A 10,335-nucleotide genomic window follows, 5' to 3' on the forward strand; every position below is an offset into this window, starting at 1 on the left:
AAAATAAAAATGTACTGTAGTTTTATCTAAGTAACTACCAATGTACTGACTACCTTAAACCTGTTTATTTAATTAAGGTAAAATGTGATAAGATAGTAACCATGCTTGATTGACTAGTATAACACGACATTCGAGACGTCGAAAATGATATGACATTCGTTACCCGTAAACCTGCAGGTCCCACTGTAGCTAGCAACAAGGTGTGGGATGGTCAATCCCGTATAGATCTATACACAAATTCATGCTCTCCCTCCAGGAAGTAGTATCTCACATTAATGTTATAGTATTCTTGTATTTGTATAGCATGTTCTAGTGTAGTGTATGTTCCCCCTGTCTAGTATGTAGTATGTTCTCTAGTGTATAGTGTGTAGTATGTATTGTTTCTCGTTATAGTATGTACTATTTCTCCTTATAGTGAGTATTGTCTCTCGTTATAGTATGCTCTATCTGTTTTTCTTTATAGTATGATTGAACTGACACATGTATGAACTGACTCTTGTATGTTTCATTGTTCTAGTAATAACAAGTAGTGACTTCCTAAACTATACCTATTATAGTTTACTAGCAATGTTGTTTGTATGAATGAACATGTTTGTACACCTTTGCTACCCAAAGGTAATGAACTGAATGAAGAACTTTAGTATCTATATACATACACATAATATATAACTAAGATTCAAACGACCTTCGGACAACCAACCGATACCCTAAGTCCAAAACCAAACAAGGAACATGAAAAAAGACGAGTTATCAGTCCTAAGTCCTTTCAATCCTACTTATATAATTATATCTATATAGACATGATTTTGAAAAAATAATAAGTTTAAAAGAGTTTGATAAGGAGTTTTGCATATAAAGAGTTTGTAAAACTATTTGAAGCAATTTTCTTGAAAACACAGTTTGAAGTATAAGAAATCTTTCTATTTGATAGTTATTAATCACATGTGATTGATATAATAACTATAATGTTTCTACTTGTATTCCTCCCTATAAAAGCATTTAAAAATCATTTGAAAGATAAGTTAAGGGGTATGAACTCACCTGCAGTGAGTGATACGAATGAAAGATCGATTTGTATGATGCTAAGTGCCAAGTGAAGCCTTGAGCACAACGGATCCTAATAAGCATATAATGATACATATATGTATACAATTAGTGTATATAACAAATAATCATGTTAGGGAACCACCTTAGGGGCTAGGAAACACTTGAATGGAAGTGTTACAATCACATATGATTGCATATTAGGGGTGTATGGCCACACAATGGTGTTTACGACCAAGGTGTTCACGGCCCTATGTGTTTACGGCCATATGGTTTACGGCCCTATGTGTTTACGGTCGTAAACTCATGAAGACTTGTGCAAAAAAGTGTTTTTAAGATCTTTCAAGCATCAAGGAAGTGTTCTAGACCCATTCCTAGCCTTAAGAAGAGTTTATGGCCAAACTAGTGGCCTTAACAAGGGTTTACGGCCAAGGGAGATGCTCCTGGCCGTAAACTCTCATTGTTCTTGGAAATTGGTTGATTTCAAGGATGTAAATCAGGAGCTTCTACTAGATAACAAGTATAGGGAAGGGATACTTACGATATGGAAGCTAAAAGGGTTGATTTCGGCCCAAAGAACTAGTGTGTGTTCCTGGTGTTCTTGAAAATCTAACCCAAAAGATGAAGTTCATGGATGAAATCAAAGGGTGATACTAGATAAGGAGATGTATCAACTAATTAAAAGATGAAACACTTACATTTTTGAAGATCAAAATGAAGATCCTTTGATACTTGAGAGAGAATTCGAGTTTCTTGACTTGAAATGGTGAATAATGAGGAAATAAGGAGGAATATCATGTATATGGGCATGAGTTCACGGCTACCTTGAGTTTACGGCCGTAAACTCATGTGATGTGGTCGTAAACTCCACATGATGAAGTTTAAGGCTTGACTAGTGCACAATGGACTCAAGCAGATACTTCCTAACACCCGATTCTTGGATGTACTTTACTTAGAACACTCAAACAGGCCCTAAACAGTGCTAAAAGATAGCAGAAATAGGTCTGAATCTTGATTGAATTGAAGGACTTTACAAGATAGAAGTTTCGGGTTGTCACGTCATCCCCCCCGTTAGAGAGAATTTCGTCCTGAAATTAGAGTTTAAACAATTAAGCTATTACAAATAACTAAACGAAAAGATGAGGATATTTTAGTTTCATTTGATCCTCACGCTCCCAAGTGAATTCAGGTCCTCGCTTGGCATTCCAACGAACCTTCACTATCGGGATACGACTTTGCTTCGTTTGCTTGACCTATCGGTCCATGATCTCTACATGTTCTTCCATGAAGTTGAGGCTCTCGTTGACCTCGATCTCGTCGAGCGGGATTACAAGAGTCTCGTCAGATAGACACTTTTTCAAGTTCGAGACGTGGAAAGTAGAATGTACTTTACTAAGTTCGCGAGGTAGTTTGAGTTTGTAAGCTACAAGGCCGATTCTAGCGATAATCTCGAAAGGCCCTACGTATCTTGGATTTAACTTTCCACGCTTTCCGAAGCGTATCAAGCCCTTCTAGGGTGAGACCTTCAATAGAACACAGTCACCAACCTGGAACTCCAAAGGTTTCCTTCTCCTGTCAGCATAGCTTTTCTGTCGGTCTCTAGAGGCTTTCAACCGTTCACGAATTTGAACGATCTTCTCTGTCGTTTCCTGAATGATTTCCGGACCTGTGAGAGTGCTGTTAGGAACGCGCCATTTAGCTAACTGAGTGTAGCCCACCTCAGCCCAGCATAGAGGGTATCTGCACTTACGGCCATAGAGGGATTCAAATGGAGCAGCCTTTATGCTTGTGTGATAATTGTTATTATAGGAGAACTCGACAAGGGGTATATGAATATCCCATGCCTTCCCAAAGTCAATCACATAGGCTCGCAACATATCTTCCAAAGTTTGAATAGTCCTCTCACTTTGCCCGTCGGTTTGCGGATGGTAGGCTGTATTCATGTCCAGCCTAGTTTATAGGGAACTTTCTAGCGACTGCCAGAACCTTGAAGTGAATCTACTATCTCTATCAGAGATAATGGATATGGGAACACCATGCAATAGTACGATCTCCCTAATGTAGGTTCTAGTGAGTTTCTCCATCTTGTCAGTTTCTTTGATAGGCAAGAAGTGTGCGGACTTGGTTAAGCGGTCTACGATCACCCATATGGTATCGAGACCACCCGTTGTCTTGGGCAACTTGGTTATGAAGTCCATTTTGATCCGCTCCCACTTCCATTCAGGTATCTCCGGTTGCTGAAGTAAACCTGATGGTTTCTGGTATTCGACCTTGACCTTGGCGCAAGTAAGGCATTTACTCACGAAGGTAGCAATCTCTGCTTTCATGTTAGGCCACCAGTATAACTTTTTAAGATCCGAATACATCTTATCTGAACCTGGGTGGATGGAATATCGAGTGATGTGCACGTCGGTCTTGACCAAGTCTCTGAAACCACCGTGTTTCGGTGTCCAGATCCAATCCATGAGATATAAGGCTCCGTCACCCTTGACTTCCAAGTTCTTATTCATCCCTCTTAGGGATTCACCCGCCAGATTTTCAGGTTTTAAGGCTTCAAGCTGAGCCTCCTTAATTTTTGTGGACATATGTGAATGGATAGTCATAGTCAATGATTTGACTCTACGACCAAAGTATTCTTTCCGACTTAGGGCGTCATCTACTACGTTGGCCTTGCCAGGATGATAACGAATTTCGCATTCGTAGTCACTGAGTAGCTCGACCCACCGTCGTTGTCTCATGTTGAGCTCCTTCTGGTCGAATATATGTTGAAGGCTTTTGTGGTCTGCAAAGATAGTGCTTTTCGTACCGTACAGGTAGTGTCTCCAGATCTTCAGAGAAAACACTACTGCTCCTAACTCAAGATCGTGTGTGGTGTAGTTGACCTCGTGTGTCTTCAGCTCCCTTGAGGCATAGGCGATGACCTTACCTCGTTGCATCTGAACACAGCCGAGCCCCTGGTTAGATGCATCGCAATAAACCACGAAGTCTTCAATCCCTTCTGGGAGGGATAGTATCGGTGCGGTGCATAAGGCTCGCTTCAGCTTTTGGAATGCTTTCTCTTCCTTCTTTTCTCAGTCAAAATCCATCCCCTTCTGGGTCAATGTTGTAAGAGGTTTCGCAATCCGAGAGAAGTTCTGAATGAACCTGCAATAGTAGCCAACGAGGCCTAGAAATTGACGAATTTCTGTAGGCGTCTTCGGTGCTGACTAGTTCTCAATAGCTTTGATTTTGGAAGGGTCCACGTGTATTCCCTCTTCGCTAACCACGTGCCCCAAAAATTCAACTCTTCGAATCCAAAATTTGCATTTCGAGAACTTCGCATAACGCTTCTCTGATCGTAGTGTTTCCAAGACCTGACGCATATGTTGACTATGCTCCTCCTTACTACGAGAGTAGATAAGTATGTCATCGATGAAGACAATAACGAACTGATCCAAGTAAGGACGACACACCCGATTCATTAAGTCCATGAATACTGTGGGCGCATTGGTCAATCCGAACGGCATCATTACAAACTCGTAGTGTCCATAACGAGTTCGGAAGGCTGTCTTAGGAACATCCTCCCCTAGCACTCGTAACTGGTGATACCCGAATCTCAAGTCAATCTTTGAAAAGAAATTCACCCCTTGTAGTTGGTCGAACAAATCGTCCATGCGAGGCAGAGGGTAACGATTTTTGACGGTTAGCTTGTTTAGTTCTCTGTAGTCGATGCACCTACGAAACGATCCGTCGTTCTTCTTCACGAACAAGACTGGTGCTCCCCAGGGTGAGAAGCTTAGTCTAATAAAGCCCTTGCTGAGCAGTTTGTTAAGTTGACTGTACAACTCTTGCATCTCCGCGGGTGCTAGACGATAGGGCAATTTGGCTACTGGGGTAGCTCCTGGAACTAAGTCGATTCTGAACTCCACTTGACGATGTGGAGGTAATCCTGGTAGTTCTTCTGGAAAGATGTCAGGAAAATCGCGTAGCACCGGAATGTTCCTTATGTCTTTCGTCTCCTGGCTCACATCGACAACATGAGCAAGGAATGCGCGACATTCCTTTCGCAAATACTTCTGGGCTTGTATACTCGAAATGATGCGAAGGTTCGTGTCGGGTTTGTCGCCGTAGATAAATTGGGTTTCGCTAGACGGTAGATTAAGGCGAACAGCCTTTTTGTAACACATGATGTCGACACGATGAGAACTCAACCAATCCATGCCGATTATGACGTCGAAACTTTTAATTGAGACTGGCATGAGGTCGATTGTAAATGAATGGATATCTAGAGTTAGTGTACAACCTATGTATATGCAGCTAGTGCTCTCTGTCTTTCCATTAGCAATTTCTACAGTGAACGGTTCTTTAAGTGCACGTGATTTTTGCTTAAGCAAGTGGGCAAATGTCTGGTTCACGAAACTCCTCTCCGCTCCACTATCAAACAGTATGCATGCATATGAGTTATCGAGGAGAAACATACCAGTGAACACTGTGGGGTCGGCAACTGCTTCCTCGTGGCCTATAGCAAAGACTCTTCCCACTCCGCCGACATTCCCTGCCTTCGGGCAGTTCCTCTTGTAGTGGCCCACCTCGCCACATCAGTAGCAAGTCTGGCCCACACCAGCGCCGGGGACTTGCGTGATTGGCCTTGCCGGAGCTTTGCAGAAGTGGGCAGTGTGCCCCTTCCTATTGCAGTTAGAGCACTGCATTTCCCGGCAGGGTCCGTTGTGGTGGAAGCTGCATTTGTTGCACTTAGGCAAGCTCCCAACATACTGTTTCATGGGCGCAGTAGCAGTAGGTGTTATCGCAGCAAGAACAACCATGACCTGCTTCTTTTTGGTCGTGTTCTTTTTCTTGTTATCCCAGAACTTCCACTTGTTATCAGCGGTTTTGGAGGGTTCTGGTGTGGCTAGGGTTGTTGTTGTTGACGGGATGTGGACTCCATGATCAATGAGCCGTTGTGCCAATTGCTTGGCACTGTCGAAGGTAGTGGGGTGTGAAGCTTGTACATTCCCTCGAAATGGAGGCACCAACCCCCAGATATACCTCTCTATATTCTTCCCCTCAGTCGGGACCATATGTCACGACTAGAAATTTTGATGCTTTGTAACAACAACAATGATAACATTTGTGAACCAAAATGAGAAAACATGTATAATGCTTATTCAATAACAACAAAACTTCCATCAAACAACTTATACAAGCACTGCAAATAGTCAACTAAGAATTGGAAAACCTAGAAATCCCGGTTTAAGTCCATTATGGACTAGGATTTCCTTATTGGGCCTAATGGACCAATAAGCTTCCAATTTGACTATTTTGGGCTTAGAACTCCTATGTGGACTCTAATTGGACCCACTTCCACTTATTTTAACATTTTGGGCCATATTAGGCTTAGAATGAAATAAAATACCCTAATGGGCCTTATTGGGCCATAACTAACCTAATTAACTCTAATGGAGTATGAAGCCCATTATTTTGACAAATTGGGCCGTAAACCATCATGGGAGCCCAATGGGCCGAAAAATCACCTAATTGGGCCATAAAATGGACTTAAGCACAAAAAGGCCCAATTTCTTTTTCTTCTTCTCCTCTTCTCGGCCCAACTACACAAATGAGGGGGGGGGGGGAAGAGTTGACTTTCCACTTGCCACCTCCTTATTATATTTTGGTTCTCCATGCAATAACTCATATTTCCAAGCAACCATCTTATCATCACTCTCTCTTCTCCTTCTCTCTTTTTCTTCATTCGGTCGAGAACCACAAAGGGAAAGACACACACACACATTTCACTCAAACACTCTCAAAGAAACACTTCTTCTTCTTCATCAAATTTTAAAGAGTTAGAAGCATTCCAAGGAGGTTATTCCACAAAAATCATCATCTTAAGTAAGTTCATGCTTGGATCCATGATCTAGATTCTTTGTATTATCAACAATCTCCCCTTAACTCATTTAAACTCAGGATCACCATCTTAGAAACCTCGAAGTTCAAGATCTTCCAAGAGGGCTTGCTAGGACCAAATTTTCTTCATTTCTTCCTCCTAAATCGAAAACAACAAAAAAAGTTGAGTTCATACCCCTCTCTTTTCGGTTTTTATATGTTTTATGGGCGAGAATACAAGAAAATGTGTATATCTATGTGTATATGTATGCTATGTATGATTTTATGCATGTATGTGTGATTTTATGTGTTTTTGTGATGAATATGTAATCAAAAGGGAAGAAATCTCGAGATCTATCCCATAAGAAGGAAAACAAACATGATCTAAGTTATATTACACTAAACAAGTCAAGAATATTAACTTCTAAGATTATGATAAACATATTGCAACATAAAACCCATTTTTGGGCTTAAATTGTCAAATAAACAAAAGTTGGGTTAAAAATTATCATTTACGGTTTTCTTAAGAGTCAAAAGAGTCAAAACAGTTACGACAAATGTTTTTATGAATATTATGCTCTTCAAGGGACTTGAAATGTAAATATTAGCTTAATGGGCCAATTTTTGGGCTTTTCGGCCCATTAAGCCCAAAGTTGCGAAAAATATGACTTTTAAAGGGCTGAAATGGTAATTCTTCAAAACAAGGGATAAAGAGTTAAACAAAACTATTTCAAGGGTTAAAAATGCTTGTCTTTTCCAAAAAGGATAAAAAATGTAAAGTTTTTGGATTTTGGGCCAAAATTGTAAAAATTGCAAAAGTTTGGGCTTTTACCGAAAAACACTTTTCTGGAAAGGCTGAAACTGCCAAAGAATAAGTTGGAGCTAAAAATATCATTTGAACAAGTCTATGATTCAAAAGTGTCAAGAAAAGAGTTTAAGGGCAAAAATGTCTTTTTTATATAAGGGACTAAAATTGTCATTTCTATTAAAGAATGGCTGAAAAGGTCAAACCAATATTCTTAAGTCAATTATTTTATTTCTAGAATATTGAGTCAAAAATACTAAACTACGACTTACAAAAATTGAAAGATGAATACACGTATAAATCCAAATATCGTTATAAACAAATCGACCGGTCTCGAGTCGATACAAAAATAATAATCATTCAATCAAACCTTCCAACAATTATGCAATACCTAAAACAAGTAAACATTCAAAACTCTGGGCTTGAAAGTTCCAATCATGCTTATTAGGCCTTTGTGATCCATCCACATGATTTTCGGGCCCAAGAGATAATAATAGTAAATGTTATTGGGCCTTCGATCACCTAATTTCATATTAAAAGGACCCTCAATGGCTTTTAAGTGCTATTGGGCCTTAGTGGCCCACTAGCACTGCTAGTAAGGTCCGAGTAATCAAATGCAAAATGGACCAACGTGTCCTTCGTATACCCAACAGCCTGAAATAACTCACGAAAGTAACAGGACTTTGTTTTCCTCTTCTCCTCGTTTGTTAGGCTTATGCATAATCAAAGTAAACAAATTCAGGTCGTTAATCAATAGTAATCAATGTTATTTGGGTTAAGTGAGTAATAACGGGCGATACCCCCAAGGGTCGTTCGTAGTTTGTAGTTAGAATAAAAGTCTCTTGGAAGGAGAGCGAGAGTTTGTGTATAGATCTATACGGGGGTGACTCCCCCACACCTCAGCTGTTCGCTACAGTTAGACTCGGCCAGTCTAGGCTGACAAAATCTTAAGATCAATCCTGGCGCACAATAGGTAGCCAAGACAGACGAACTAGTCATTATTATGCAAGCTTATAACGACTCACAAAAATTAATTAATGCAATACCATCAGAATAATCAAGGAAGAGTAATCAAAATCATTCATTGTGGCAGTATAACAATTTGAGAAGTAACTGTATTTTATGTATTCGGAAAACATCGGGTTTTTCGAGGAAATCAACATCACTTGCTTGTGTCCTTCTATAACTATAATACAAAACTCCCTTTTTATACACGTTTTGAAATAATTCATGCATCAACTTATGGATCTCCACACTTTGATAAACAACTGTCTTTTCAGAAAATATCGGATTTTCTGGGTTTTACAAAGTACACAAATCATTTTTATCACAACCCTCCTTATGAACTCACCAACATTTCATATGTTGACGTTTTTCAAAATAACTTGTATTCTCAGGTAACAGGTAAGCTGCAGGGTAATATCAAGTACGTTAGGATGTTATGTTTTAAAAACTCTCGAACAATTTATGTTATGAATGTGTAATGTTTAAAACAATGTACTGAATGTGAACAATATTAGTTGTAATGTATTGATGCATGGTGATGTTTATGTTATGATTCATGTATATTCATTGTGATGATATTCAATTTAAGTCACGCGAGCCCTCAGACGTTTCCGCCGTCTGGTTTCGGGGGTGTGACAGGTTGGTATCAGAGCTCTGTTTATAGTGAACTGGCATATCTAATCCCACATTGATATGCAACTATAAACCAAAGAGGGACTAAAACCACTCTGAACAAAACAAAACAAAACGCAACGATAAAAACATCTTTACTTGTGCGATATAGGAAAAAGAACATAATACCAAATCAAGTAAGAAAATACTGACATCTTGGTTAAGTCGGGATTGTTTTTAGTTGTATTTGATGGGTTTTGAGCATTCTAACACTTCCTAAGTGTACATGCAACCCTAATAACCTTGGATCTATGTTTGTCTAATTATCATGCAAAGTTGAATTCCAAGGTTATATTCCTATCTAGCATAGATGGGGAACAAATTTTAACTTGCACGAAAGATAGAATAACTTACCTTGTTGTTGCTTATGATCCTTGAAACCCTGTGAGCCTAGCACCCCAAGTGTGATGCCTCAAATGCTTCACACAACACCAAATGCTTTTGGAATGACTTTAGAGAGAATACACACTTCTAAAATCGGCCTAGCCCTCTTGTTTCTTATGTATCTCCGATTTTGGTGGAGAACGGGTTTCTTATATAGTGTTGACACATCTAGGGTTACACCATGTAAACCCTAATGTGTCATGACTCTTCATTTCCATGACCCATGGGTTTGTAACTCCCATGGAGCATCTATGGAGCATCCTATGGGTGGAACCCAACTTGATAATCCATGGAGCCTCTTAGCCCACTATATAAGGTATGGAAGATTTACATAATCTACCCATATATTTAATTAGTTATCTTTTGATCACTTAATTAATTCTAAATTAATTCTTGATCAAACTAATTCAATAATATTATTAATATATTAGAACTTATAATATATTAATAAACCATAAGTGTTATTTCTCTCATTTTAGTTTATCCAATTGCATGGTGCCATGCAACCCAAATGGACCATGCCGGGTCGGGTCAAGTACATACCAGAAATAGTTATGGACTTA

This window comes from Lactuca virosa, chromosome 2 (genome assembly GCF_052849685.1).
Source record: "Lactuca virosa cultivar CGN04683 chromosome 2, Lactuca_virosa_CGN04683_v6, whole genome shotgun sequence".
NCBI classification, from domain to species: Eukaryota; Viridiplantae; Streptophyta; class Magnoliopsida; order Asterales; family Asteraceae; genus Lactuca; species Lactuca virosa.